The sequence below is a fragment of the Macrobrachium rosenbergii genome, chromosome 42 (assembly GCF_040412425.1).
Source record: "Macrobrachium rosenbergii isolate ZJJX-2024 chromosome 42, ASM4041242v1, whole genome shotgun sequence".
In the NCBI taxonomy this organism is placed as follows: Eukaryota; Metazoa; Arthropoda; class Malacostraca; order Decapoda; family Palaemonidae; genus Macrobrachium; species Macrobrachium rosenbergii.
This window is the reverse complement of record NC_089782.1, coordinates 34,483,875-34,495,622: the sequence shown is the minus strand read 5'-3', so window position 1 is coordinate 34,495,622 and position 11,748 is coordinate 34,483,875.

Here is an 11,748-nt window from a genome sequence, read left to right as displayed (position 1 = left end):
GCTCTACGTGAGAAAAGGTATAGTTGAACAGAAGTGGAAGACAGGTGACTGGATAGACAAGTAGTAAGCAGCAGTTGATCTTCGCTTGGTAAAACGACTTAAAGAGTATTTTCTGATTATAAAACCTTACAAAGAGACAGTCTTAGCACAAGCTCTCAATATTGGCGTATGAAGGAAAGTGGTCAAAAGTGTGCAACAGCAAAATATATTTTCTTTTTAAAAGGGACGTGCCTTGATGTCAAAGTCAAGTGTGGGTTTTACCGCGTTGCCCTGAGCTAGAAGACATGCCCCCCACTAAAATATTCAAGACGACAGAAGTCATCGTATGCTTTTGCATGCAAAATGAACACTAATGGCAAAGCAACTTGTGGACACGGAGGTACCTTCATCTACATCCCCTCCCATCCCCCTCCTAAGTCCCTCTACCTCCCCACCCCTAAGGAAAAAAAAAAAAGACAAAGGAAAACGTCTTTTCAAGTTCCCGCAGCTATCAGAGCGGAGGACACTTAACAGTCGTCCCGTCGACGAAATTCTTATGATTGTTGTGATGCCTCGTTAAGAGACGCGCTTTCTACAGCCAGCAGAGTGTTTGTTTTAGCTTTTTTGTTTTCATGAGAAAGTTCCCTTATTATCATTATCTTTTCTTAAGTTTTATAATCTGTGTTTAGGTGAAGTAGCTCTGTGGAACTCTGAATCCTATTTGTGATGAAAAAACGTTTCCCTTGAGAAGGATAAAGGGTTAAAAAAGGGTAGAATTATTGTAAGAAAAGTCATTATCTTTTCTTATATTTTATAATCTGTGTTTAGGTGAAGTGGCTCTGTAGAACTCTGAATCCTATTTATAATTAAAAAACGTTTCCCTTGAGGAGGATAAAGGGTTAAAAAAGGGTAGAATTATTGTAGGAAAAGTGATTTCCCTGCCACCGTGTGAATGCACGAAGCGAATATCAAATCCCAGAAGCAATATAGGTTGGTGTAACCATTTGGCCTACTAAGTACTGTACACTGTCAGGGTGCGTTTACCCATAAGCCCCTAGCATGCAACTCAGCGGGGTAAAAGTTGCCACTTACCGCTTTACCTGCTGATTTACATAACCGCAGTTCTGATGGAAGTAATATGAGTTAAAATCTAAAAAAAAAAAAAATGATTGATAAAAGAGACACAATACTTGGTAGGCCAACTGTACCTTCTGCCAAAGATCGAGACAACGCCTCCATTGAGAGCCGTCAAGAAGGAGACGATGACCAGAAGGAAGAAGAATCCGATCCCTATGTAAGCAATGGCTTGTCCGCCTGCCGCGGCTGAGGGGATGATTTTCTCGGCCCCGTTCAGAAGACCTCCTTCGCCGCGGAGGAGGATGAGGAGGAGTGGGAGGAGGAGGAGGAGGAGGAGAGAAATTACGCGTGAGTCAGTATCGTTGGTGACGAATGAAGAAGAAGATGAAGAAGAAGTAGGAGAAGAATGAGAAGACGCAGAAGAATGAGAGGGAGAAAAAGCAGAAGAAGTATCAGAAGAAGAAGAGGATATAGGCCTAAAACTTGGAGGAGGAGAGAAATAAAGAAGAAGAATACGAAGAAGTAGGAGAAGAATAAGAAGAAGAGGAAGGTGCAGAAGAAGCAGGAGAAGAATAAGAAGGAGAAGAAGAAGCAGAAGTATCAGAAGAGGATGATATAGGCCTAAAAACTTGGAGGAAGAGAGAAATTGAGAGAGTCAGTATCGTTGGAGACAAATGAAGAAGAAGAAGAAGAAGTAGGAGAAGAAGAGAAGAATAAGAAGGAGAAGAAGACGAAGAAGGAGAAGAAGTAGGAGAAGCAGAAGAAGAATAAGATATGAACCTAAATGCTTGGGAGATGACATCATTCTGTCAGTGTTCAGACACTGTCAGGTTTAGACCTAGTCCTATGCTAGAAGATTTTCAAGGCTTTTAGCCGATACTTTATTTTAGTTATATTACTGAATAATAATCTAGCTCAAGACAATTTTAGTCTTTATGGTGGGAAAATAATAAAAAAACAGCCAAAAGTAAACAAAAATAAAAAAGGAGCAATATGGTACCTGTATAAATCAAGAATGCCTATATGGTCAGCAGAATTCGACAATATGGAATATATTTCCAACAGCTTAATCTGACATGACGTTGAGAGAGAGAGAGAGAGAGAGAGAGAGAGAGAGAGAGAGAGAATGTTGCAACTTTGCTTTGTTTTAATAAAGTAAAGGAAAAAAGGGGTGTAAAATAAGTAGATAAGTAGAGTCAATAAGTGAAGTCAAAATAATGCAATACTAATCAGACAATGATTTAATTATTTTATAGAATGTTATGAAGTTTCTAGGCCATTCAGTATAGTCTTAAATCGACCTAACCTCAATATAACTTCAGTTTAGTGATCTAAATGACTGCCAAAAATACGAAAGATAAATAAAATAAAGGCTTTGATAATTCAAACATTGAGCCTCTCGCCTCCCGTCGGAATCCCGTTTTCTTCGATGGGTCTTCACAGAGAACGGACATCTGGCGCGGAAGCGGGTAACCACAAGATGGGAGGGTAAACTTAAACGCGGTTTCCTCTCCCCCATCTCGCCAGCATATGATTACCTGTCGTTGCAGTGCCATTAAGTATCTGGGTGGCAGATTCTCCAAGAAACTAGAGTGAATTTCTCAGAGTAGCTCGACCCATATTTTCGTACAGGAGTAGAGAAATGTTGGTGGATGTTGTGTGATTTGGTTAACCAATAATTGCGGTGGTAATCTCACCAACCGAGGTAGCCTGTTGGTAAGCGCGCTGATTTTCTCTGACGTTTTATCTGGGCAACTATTCATTTGTATATGTATAACACGATGGATATTCTGATATATTTTCTTTAGCTTCTGTTATCTTATATATTGCATTCTGTATTTCCCTTTACTTCTTCTTGCTTCGTAATGAACACCATATTCCTTAGAAGCTTGAATTTCAAGTCAGTGGCCCCTTTGGTGGGCTTGTTCCATATGCATAGGGTTCATCTTCTGAATAATAATATTGTTGAATTATTCATTGGTTTTAGAACTATTTAAAACTAGAAGCAACAGTAGCAGTACATTAATTTTAAATATTGAATAATCTGTCAAAACACGGAAACTTTTCAATCTCTGCATACAAATCAACTTGTTCAAGAGCTCGAATACTTTACCATGACACTGATGCAAGCAAAGTCTAGATTTTTCTCATTACTATTGCTTGCCTTCTTTTCTCAGCAAATAATTCTGGTCATTCTACTGTATGAACGGTTCATAATGCTGTGGGTATTTTTTTTCTAGAACTAGATAAAAAAATACTTCACAGAACAGTCAAGGAAATCAATCTGAGTATTTTCCAATAGTGGATCATATCAAAATAATAATTAATACGCTGTTATGTATGGGTACACATTTTTTTTCAGGCTGAAACGGGGATTCGAACGGATTCCCAAAAGCTCTCTGTAGAGATTTATAGAGATTTATTGCATAAATGTGGATTTTGTTTCTCCAAAATAATATTTGTTTGTTACGGATCTCGGGTAAAGAAATCAAGTTATTAATATTCATATTGCTTTGTTATCTTAAATTGTTCTGCCTGGTATTTTCTTAAATTACTTCAGATCAAATGATGTATTACAGAACAGTAAAAACGTGGGGGGAAAATTATACACCTAGAAGTCGCTAAAAACCGTATCAAAATTAATATTTGCGATGTGAAAATTTTGGAAAAAATCTGATATATACTTCTGGCAGGTAACAGATTTATTTTTAGAATCGTAGCCAAAAAAAAAATCTGATTGGCAGTTTTGTATAAAACTAAAATCGAGACCAATTCCAGATATCGATTTTGAAACCGTGAGACAATATAAAATAAAGAAAAATTGAAAGTTTAAAAAAAAGTCACTGAAATGCGTAAAAATCAAGAGATAAGATCTGACAGTTCAACATGAAAGTTTCTGATAGCTCTGTAATTTTTCAAACCTGAACCAGATTATATGCAAAATAGCTACATGATAAAAAATTCCTTTGGTATCTCTGTAAGTTATTAAAAACCTGTCCATATGAAGGTATTTTGCTATTGAAAAGTCAGTACTGAAAAAATGATCTTTGATACTTTTGGAAGTTACTGAAACCAGAGTTAAGTTATATTGTATGAAACCATAAAAAAAATTATAATCCAAAGAGTTACATAAAATCACTCCCACGGAAAGTATATTTCTTGTAGCTGCAATAAAAAATAAAACTTTTTGATAGATCACGAAACTGAAGTTATACAACCCCTACGTGAAAGAAGTCCCAGTGGAAACATACTTCGCGTAATTGCAAAAAAAAAAAAAAAAAAAAGAAATATACAAAAAATCCTTACTAATATCAGCAATGCTCATGTTGGACCTTGGGACGATCGATAGTCGACGGAGAGTTGAAACCTGATGCTTAGCAAACAAACAGTGTGAGTTCTCTCATCTCGGCTTAGACTTTTTATACGGACGTCAATTGTCCCATCACATCCATCCCCTGCGTTTCAGAATCTTTCATCCGCTTCCAAATTGTATGGGATGCTGTATGGGCGTGGCCCGTTGTATGGGGGAAGGCCACAGTGCCACCGAGTCCCAAACGTCATCTTTATCGAAGTGCATCCTTGCAGATCGTTGGTCAGGCCTAGTTATGACGTCATCTAAAAGGCGGGGTTTAGTGACATCATGGATCTATGATTATTTTTTGGGGGTTGTAAAAAAATATATGTATGGGAATTATCGGACCGTGATGCCATGTGGGTAGTTCATCTCCCGTACTGTGGAAATATTTGCCTAATTAACAGTTTTGGTTAGCATAAAGTGAAGCAAGAATTTCTCACCTGAAAGGTGAAGCGATATTATAATTAAATTAATGATTTTAATGCTTTGCATATACGTATCTGATGAATGTAATGGGTAATCTAACGTTAATATCGAGCAATGCATCGGGCGCGCGCGCACACACACACACTATATATATATATATGTATATATATATATATATATATATATATATATATATATATATATATATATATATATATATATATATATATATATATATATATATATATATATATATATATATATATATATATATATATATATATATGTATATATTTATATATCTGTCCTTTGTGAACACAACCCTGGATGCATAATTACGTGTATTATTATTATTATTATTATTTTTATTATTATTATTTATTATTATTATTTATTATTATTATTATTATTATTATTATTATTATTAGAAATTGAATTCTATTCAGAAGATGGAACAACCCCACCAAAAGGGACCGACTTGAAATTTATTATTATTATTATTATTATTATTATTATTATTATTATTATTATTATTATTATTATTATTATTATTATTATTATTATCCAGAAGATGAACCCCATTCATATGGAACAAGCCCACCACAGGGGCCATTGACTTGAAATTCAAACTTCCAGAGAATATTATGGTGTTCATTCGAAAGAAGTAACAGAAGGTAAATGGAAATTGAAAAAAAAAAAGGAGATTAGTTGTTAGAAAGACAGATAAAACACAAATAAATAAATTTAAATAATGTAAGTAAATGGTAAATTTAGAAGGAGGATTGCATGAGGGTGGTAAATTACACTTCTGAAGTTCCAATTGTGCAATATCCGTACAAGTTCGATGAGTACTTTTTAGTTTTCTGTAAAATAAAACTATTGCGCCGGATTTGTCTGACCGTCGGCACTTTATTCTGTCAGCACTTTTTCTATCCGCACTTTTTTCTGTCCGCCCTCAGATCTTAAGAACTGCTGAGGCTAGAGGGCTGCAAATTGGTATGTTGATCATCCACCCCCCAATCATCGGACATACCAAATTGCAGCCCTCTAGCCTCTGTAGCTTTTATTTTATTGAAGGTTAAATTTAGCCATAATCATGCTTCTGGCAACGATATAGGATAAGCCACCACCGGGCCGTGATTAAAATTTTATAAGCCGCGGCTCACACAGCATTATACCGAGACCACCGAAAGATAGATCTATTTTCGGTGGCCTTGATTAGCCGCTGTAGCGGCTGTACAGAAAACTCGAATGCACCGAAGAAACTTCTGTGCACAAGTGTTAGTTCTGTGGTTCTATGAAAGTCTTTTGAGATGCGATTTTTCGTTTTTATTTTTACTTTTTCGTATAAAAAAATTTTTGTTTGCTTTTCTGACGACATATTTTGTGGAATTTATTTTTAAGGGTGCGTTCGCTATAACACCCCCGCCTCCAAAAATGCTTATGTTGTGCAATGGCTGAGTAATTCATTGCTTAGGTCAGGGGAGGTATGATTATAATTAATGGAACATGCATGAAGCTAATTACATTTTATATTTACGTATATATATGTAATATATATACATATATATATACTATATATATATATATTATATATATATATAGTATATATATATATATACATATATATATATACATATACATATATATACATATTTAAATATAGTAAAATTTTTCATCATATAAATTTTGAAGGTGTTATACAATATATATATGCAGTATATATATACACACATATATACATATACATCGTTTTAAAGAGAGAGAGTAAAATTTTTTCTGAGAGAGAGAGAGAGAGAGAGAGAGAGAGAGAGAGAGAGAGAGAGAGAGAGAGAGAGAAAGTCTTCTCTCCTAATTTTCTCTGGTTTTCTTGAACCACCGCCGGCATCCCCACCAGAAAGACAGGTGGAGTTTAGAGGTGATTTCTTTCCTCCTGAACGATCCTTCCCTGTCTGTGCATGCGTGTGTCTGTGTGTCTTTGTGTCTCTCAGTCTGTCTGTCTGTCTGTCTCTCTGTCGAGCCGCAACGTACAAGTACTCGTACTCTAGTGGGCCAACCACCGTGACCAGATATCTCCTCTTATTATAATTAGTTTACAAAGTATGGCGTCGATGCTGGGAGAGTTTTCTCTGCTTGTCTGTCTCTGTGTCTGTCTGTTTGCTCTTCTCTGTCTGGCTGTTAGTTTGTCTGTCTCTCTGGCTGTCAGTTGTACTGTCTGTCTGTCTGTCAATTTATAGGTCTGTCTGTCTGTCTTGTCTGTCAGTTTATAGGTCTGTCTGGCTGTCAATTTATAGGTCTGTCTGTCTGTCAGTTTATTGGTATGTCTGTCTGTCTCTGTCAATTTATAGGTCTGTCTCGTTCTGTCTGTCTTGTCTGTCAGTTTATAGGTCTGTCTGTCTGTCAATTTTGTCTGTCTGTCTGTCTTGTAGGTCAGTTTATAGGTCTGTCTTGTCTGTCAGTTTATAGGTCTGTCTGTCTGTCAATTTATAGGTCTGTCTGTCTGTCTTGTCTGTCAGTTTATAGGTCTGTCTGTCTGTCTGTCAATTTATAGGTCTGTCTGTCTGCCTGTCTTGTCTGTCAGTTTATAGGTCTGTCTGTCTGTCTGTCTTGTCTGTCAGTTTATAGGTCTGTCTGTCTGTCAATTTATAGGTCTGTCTGTCTGTCTTGTTTGTCAGTTTATAGGTCTGTCTTGTCTGTCAATTTATAGGTCTGTCTGTCTGTCAATTTATAGGTATGTCTGTCTGTCTTGTCTGTCAGTTTATAGGTCTGTCTGTCTGTCTTGTCTGTCAGTTTATAGGTCTGTCTGTCTGTCTTGTCTGTCAGTTTATAGGTCTGTCTGTCTGTCTGTCCGTCAATTTATAGGTCTGTCTGTCTCTCTGTCCGTCAATTTATAGGTCTGTCTGTCTCGCTGTCTGTCTGTCTGTCAATTTATAGGTCTGTCTGTCTGTCTTGTCTGTCAAATTTTAGGGTCTGAGTCTGTCTGGTATTTTCTGTCAATTTGTAGATCTGTCTGTTTGGCTGTCTTTATGAGTCTGTCTGTCAATTTATAGGTCTGTCTGTCAAATTATGAGTCTGTCTGTCAATTTATAGGTCTGTCTGTCAAATTATGAGTCTGGCTGTCTTATTGCCTGTCTGATCGTCTGTTTGTCTCTGTCCAAATGTCTCATTTCAAAGAGGTCTGTCTGTCAAATTTTGGCTTTATAACTGTCTAACTGTTTGTCTCTGTCCAAATGTCTCTGTCGACAAATGTAAAATCCTGATACGTTCAAATAATTAGTTTCTTTTCATCACGAACAATAATATATATATATATATATATATATATATATATATATATATATATATATATATATATATATATATATATATATGTATATATATATATATATATATATATATATATATATATATATATATATATATATGTATATACCAGCAACTCAGAGAATAATCTGTCGAACAACTCCAATAATCAGAGCAACAACATCGCCACTGATAGAAACAACGGAAGCATCTTGAATGGGGGGAAAAACAACAACGAGAAGAAGATTTGCGCCGCGGAACGCAACAACAACAACTCGGACAGCGTGACTCAGCAATACTCAAGTGAAGAACAACAACAAATGATAACGGAATATAATGAAGATAGATACGGCAAGTGAAAAACAACAAAAAATTATAACAGAACATAATGAAGGCAGATACGACAAGTGAAAAACAACAAAATATGATGACAGAACATCACTGAGATAGATACGGCCTATAGAGACGGGGAAAGGCGACGATTCCAATTGCAGGAAAATTCACTTAAACTTTAAGAAACTGCACGAAAAACTTTTTAATGGGAGGTTGTTGTAAGGGAAAGAAAAAAAACTATGATTTTTATTTAAATCCTGCAACAATTATCCGAAATATTTCGTAAACAGACAAAAGAAATCAATAGAAAATTAATAATTAAAATCCATACATAGCATTGTGAGACATGTCAACAGACACATTACGTTTACAACCGTTTAGTTTATTATCGAACGTTCAACAACAACAACAATAATAACAAAAACAACATTAACAAAAACAACAACATCCAAAAATGCAAACTTCTCACAAATGCTCATTCCGTCCGCGCAGGCGTACTAATAATCACCATTTGGTACACTCGAATATAAACCAGTCCACGCCGCGCATGCGTTCTTCCCCCTACTGCCCCTCCCCCTCCTCCCCCTCCTCCCTGGCCACTTACCCGCCTTCCATGCCTTTAATAACCGTCCAGAGATTTTAATAACTATAATGAAATCGGCCAGGGAACCGAGTCCCGGCCGAGAAGTATGTGATAAGTGGGACGTAGTAATTCCTTTTCTATAAATATTGGTCATTTCCGTATGTGCGTCTCAACAAGGCCGTTTTGGCGTTAGTAGTGGTCCCTAGGTTTGACTGATATATATATATATATATATATATATATATATATATATATATATATATATATATATATATATATATATATATATATATATATATATATAGCCTGTCTAGGTAATTCCTTGGGTACAGATGTTGTACTCAGGTTCTGCCTTCTTTACGACTTGTGTGGCCTGGTTGGCAGCCCTCTGGTCTTTCATTTGAAAGACGTGGGTTTGATCCTGGTGTGAGTCAGAAATTTATATATATGTATGTATATATATTATATATATAATGAAACAGTGTACATATATATATATATATATATATATATATATATATACATATGTATTCATGGAGGAATGTATATGCATGTACGTATGTATTAATGTGTGTATGAGTTCTCTAACGAAGGAATGCTCATCAACGTATATTCCATATTTAAATTTTCCAGTTGACCCCAGGCTCCGAGAAGCGTTCAGTCCAAAGAATTATGATGTGTCTGAACCGAACCTTGTTCAGCTGACGTGACAGAAATTTTATATTGCTTTATTCTAAGCAAGATTACAACACCTGCACAATTTTGAGCCTTTACATCTGTTCCTTTGTACAGACACTTGTTGCAAAGGGTATATTTTATGAAGAATGGGTCTATCAACACGAGATTTCATCCGGTTTTGATAAGATATTTGGATGAAATCGTGTGCAGAATTGTGGGTCTAGTAATGGCACGGGCTAGATGAGATAAGTAATCAGAGTGACACACAGTCAAGTTAGTATGAGGGTGCTCTTTGCTTGGCTGCCGAGCTTGGCGGTGAAACCTGGGTTCGGCAGCGAGGTTCGGAGTTTATTACAAGAATATTGACCTCAGACAATAATGAGTTTATTGCTCCTTCCTCTTTTTCCCGCTCATCAGGTGTGGATATTAGTTTTCCAACTGTCTTCATAAATATATGTATATATATATATATATATATATATATATATATATATATATATATATATATATATATATATATTATATATATATATATATATATATATATATATATATATATATATATATATATATATATATATATATATATATATATATATATATATATACATATATGTATATATATATTGCAGATTTCTACCATTATGATCACTCCTCTTGAAGATGTCTTAGAAAAACTAAAAATGAAACTGGTCTGACTTTATTCCTAATGTTTCATTTTTTCTCTGTGGTACATCTACTATATACATCATATGTTCTGCTGATGCTAATATATATATATATATATATATATATATATATATATATATATATATATATATATATATATATATTATATATATATATATATAGTATATATATATATATATATATATATATATATATATATATATATATATATATATATATATATATATATATATATATATATTTTTTTTTTTCAAGAAGCTTTTTTTTTTCTTGAAAGCTCTTGAAGGAGTACAACACCAAACCTTTTTTTTATTAAATCTATTTGTTATTAGTTTCCTGTAGAAGAAAACTATTGTGCCGGCTTTGTCTGTCCCTCCGCACTTTTTTCTATCCACGTTTTCTGTCCGCCCTCAGATCTTAAAAACTACTGAGGTTAAAGGGCTGCAAATTGGAATGTTGATCTTCCACCCTCCAGTCATCAAACATACCAAATTGCAGCCCTCTAGCCACAGTAGTTTTTATTTTACTTAAGATTAAAGCCAGCCATAATCGTGCTTCTGGCAACGATATAGGCCAGGCCACCCACGGGCCGTGGTTAAAGCGTCATGGGCCGCGGCTCGTGCAGCATTATACCGAGACCACCGAAAGATAGATCTATTTTCGGTGGCCTTGATTATACGCTGCACAGAAAACTCGATTGCGCCGAAGAAACTTCGGAAAATTTTTTACTAGTCTTTTATGTCTTCTTTCATTGGCACATCTGCGCTTTTCCATATTGCTCGTTGAGTATTCCCTTCTTTCTTCATAATTCTCTCTTTTTCCTGTTACCCTGTCTTGACCAGACGCACAACCAAGCTGTCCTTTCTTTGTTAACTCGGTTCTGTAGAAAATCTCAAACAGGGTGCCTGAAATCTAGACAGGTTTAAGTCTATTTCTTTTTCTGCTCGCCTATCCAGACCTCATTTGGGTTCTGTCGGAAGAAGATGGAACAGAACGTTTTTCTCCTGGTGGCGTTTTGGTTCCCGAGACGGCGGCAAAATTTGCAATTTCTAATTATTTAGGAGTCTGATACATTTTGCCATCTCTCAACGCTATGGCCAACAGAGTGGACGATACATTGCCTTCATTTGGTCCAAACTTTGTCGGATAATAAAGAGACAATAAAGAGATATGGGAAGAATGAAAAAGGGTGTTTTTCTAGCCCGTAAAAAGCTAAGGCCAGTCTTTTATAAGCCGGAATGTTACAAGAGTCAGGGAAAACCTGAGAAAAATTGTCTTGACAGAGGAGAACTTTCTGTCAGACAGTCGAGGCTTCATAAACCTT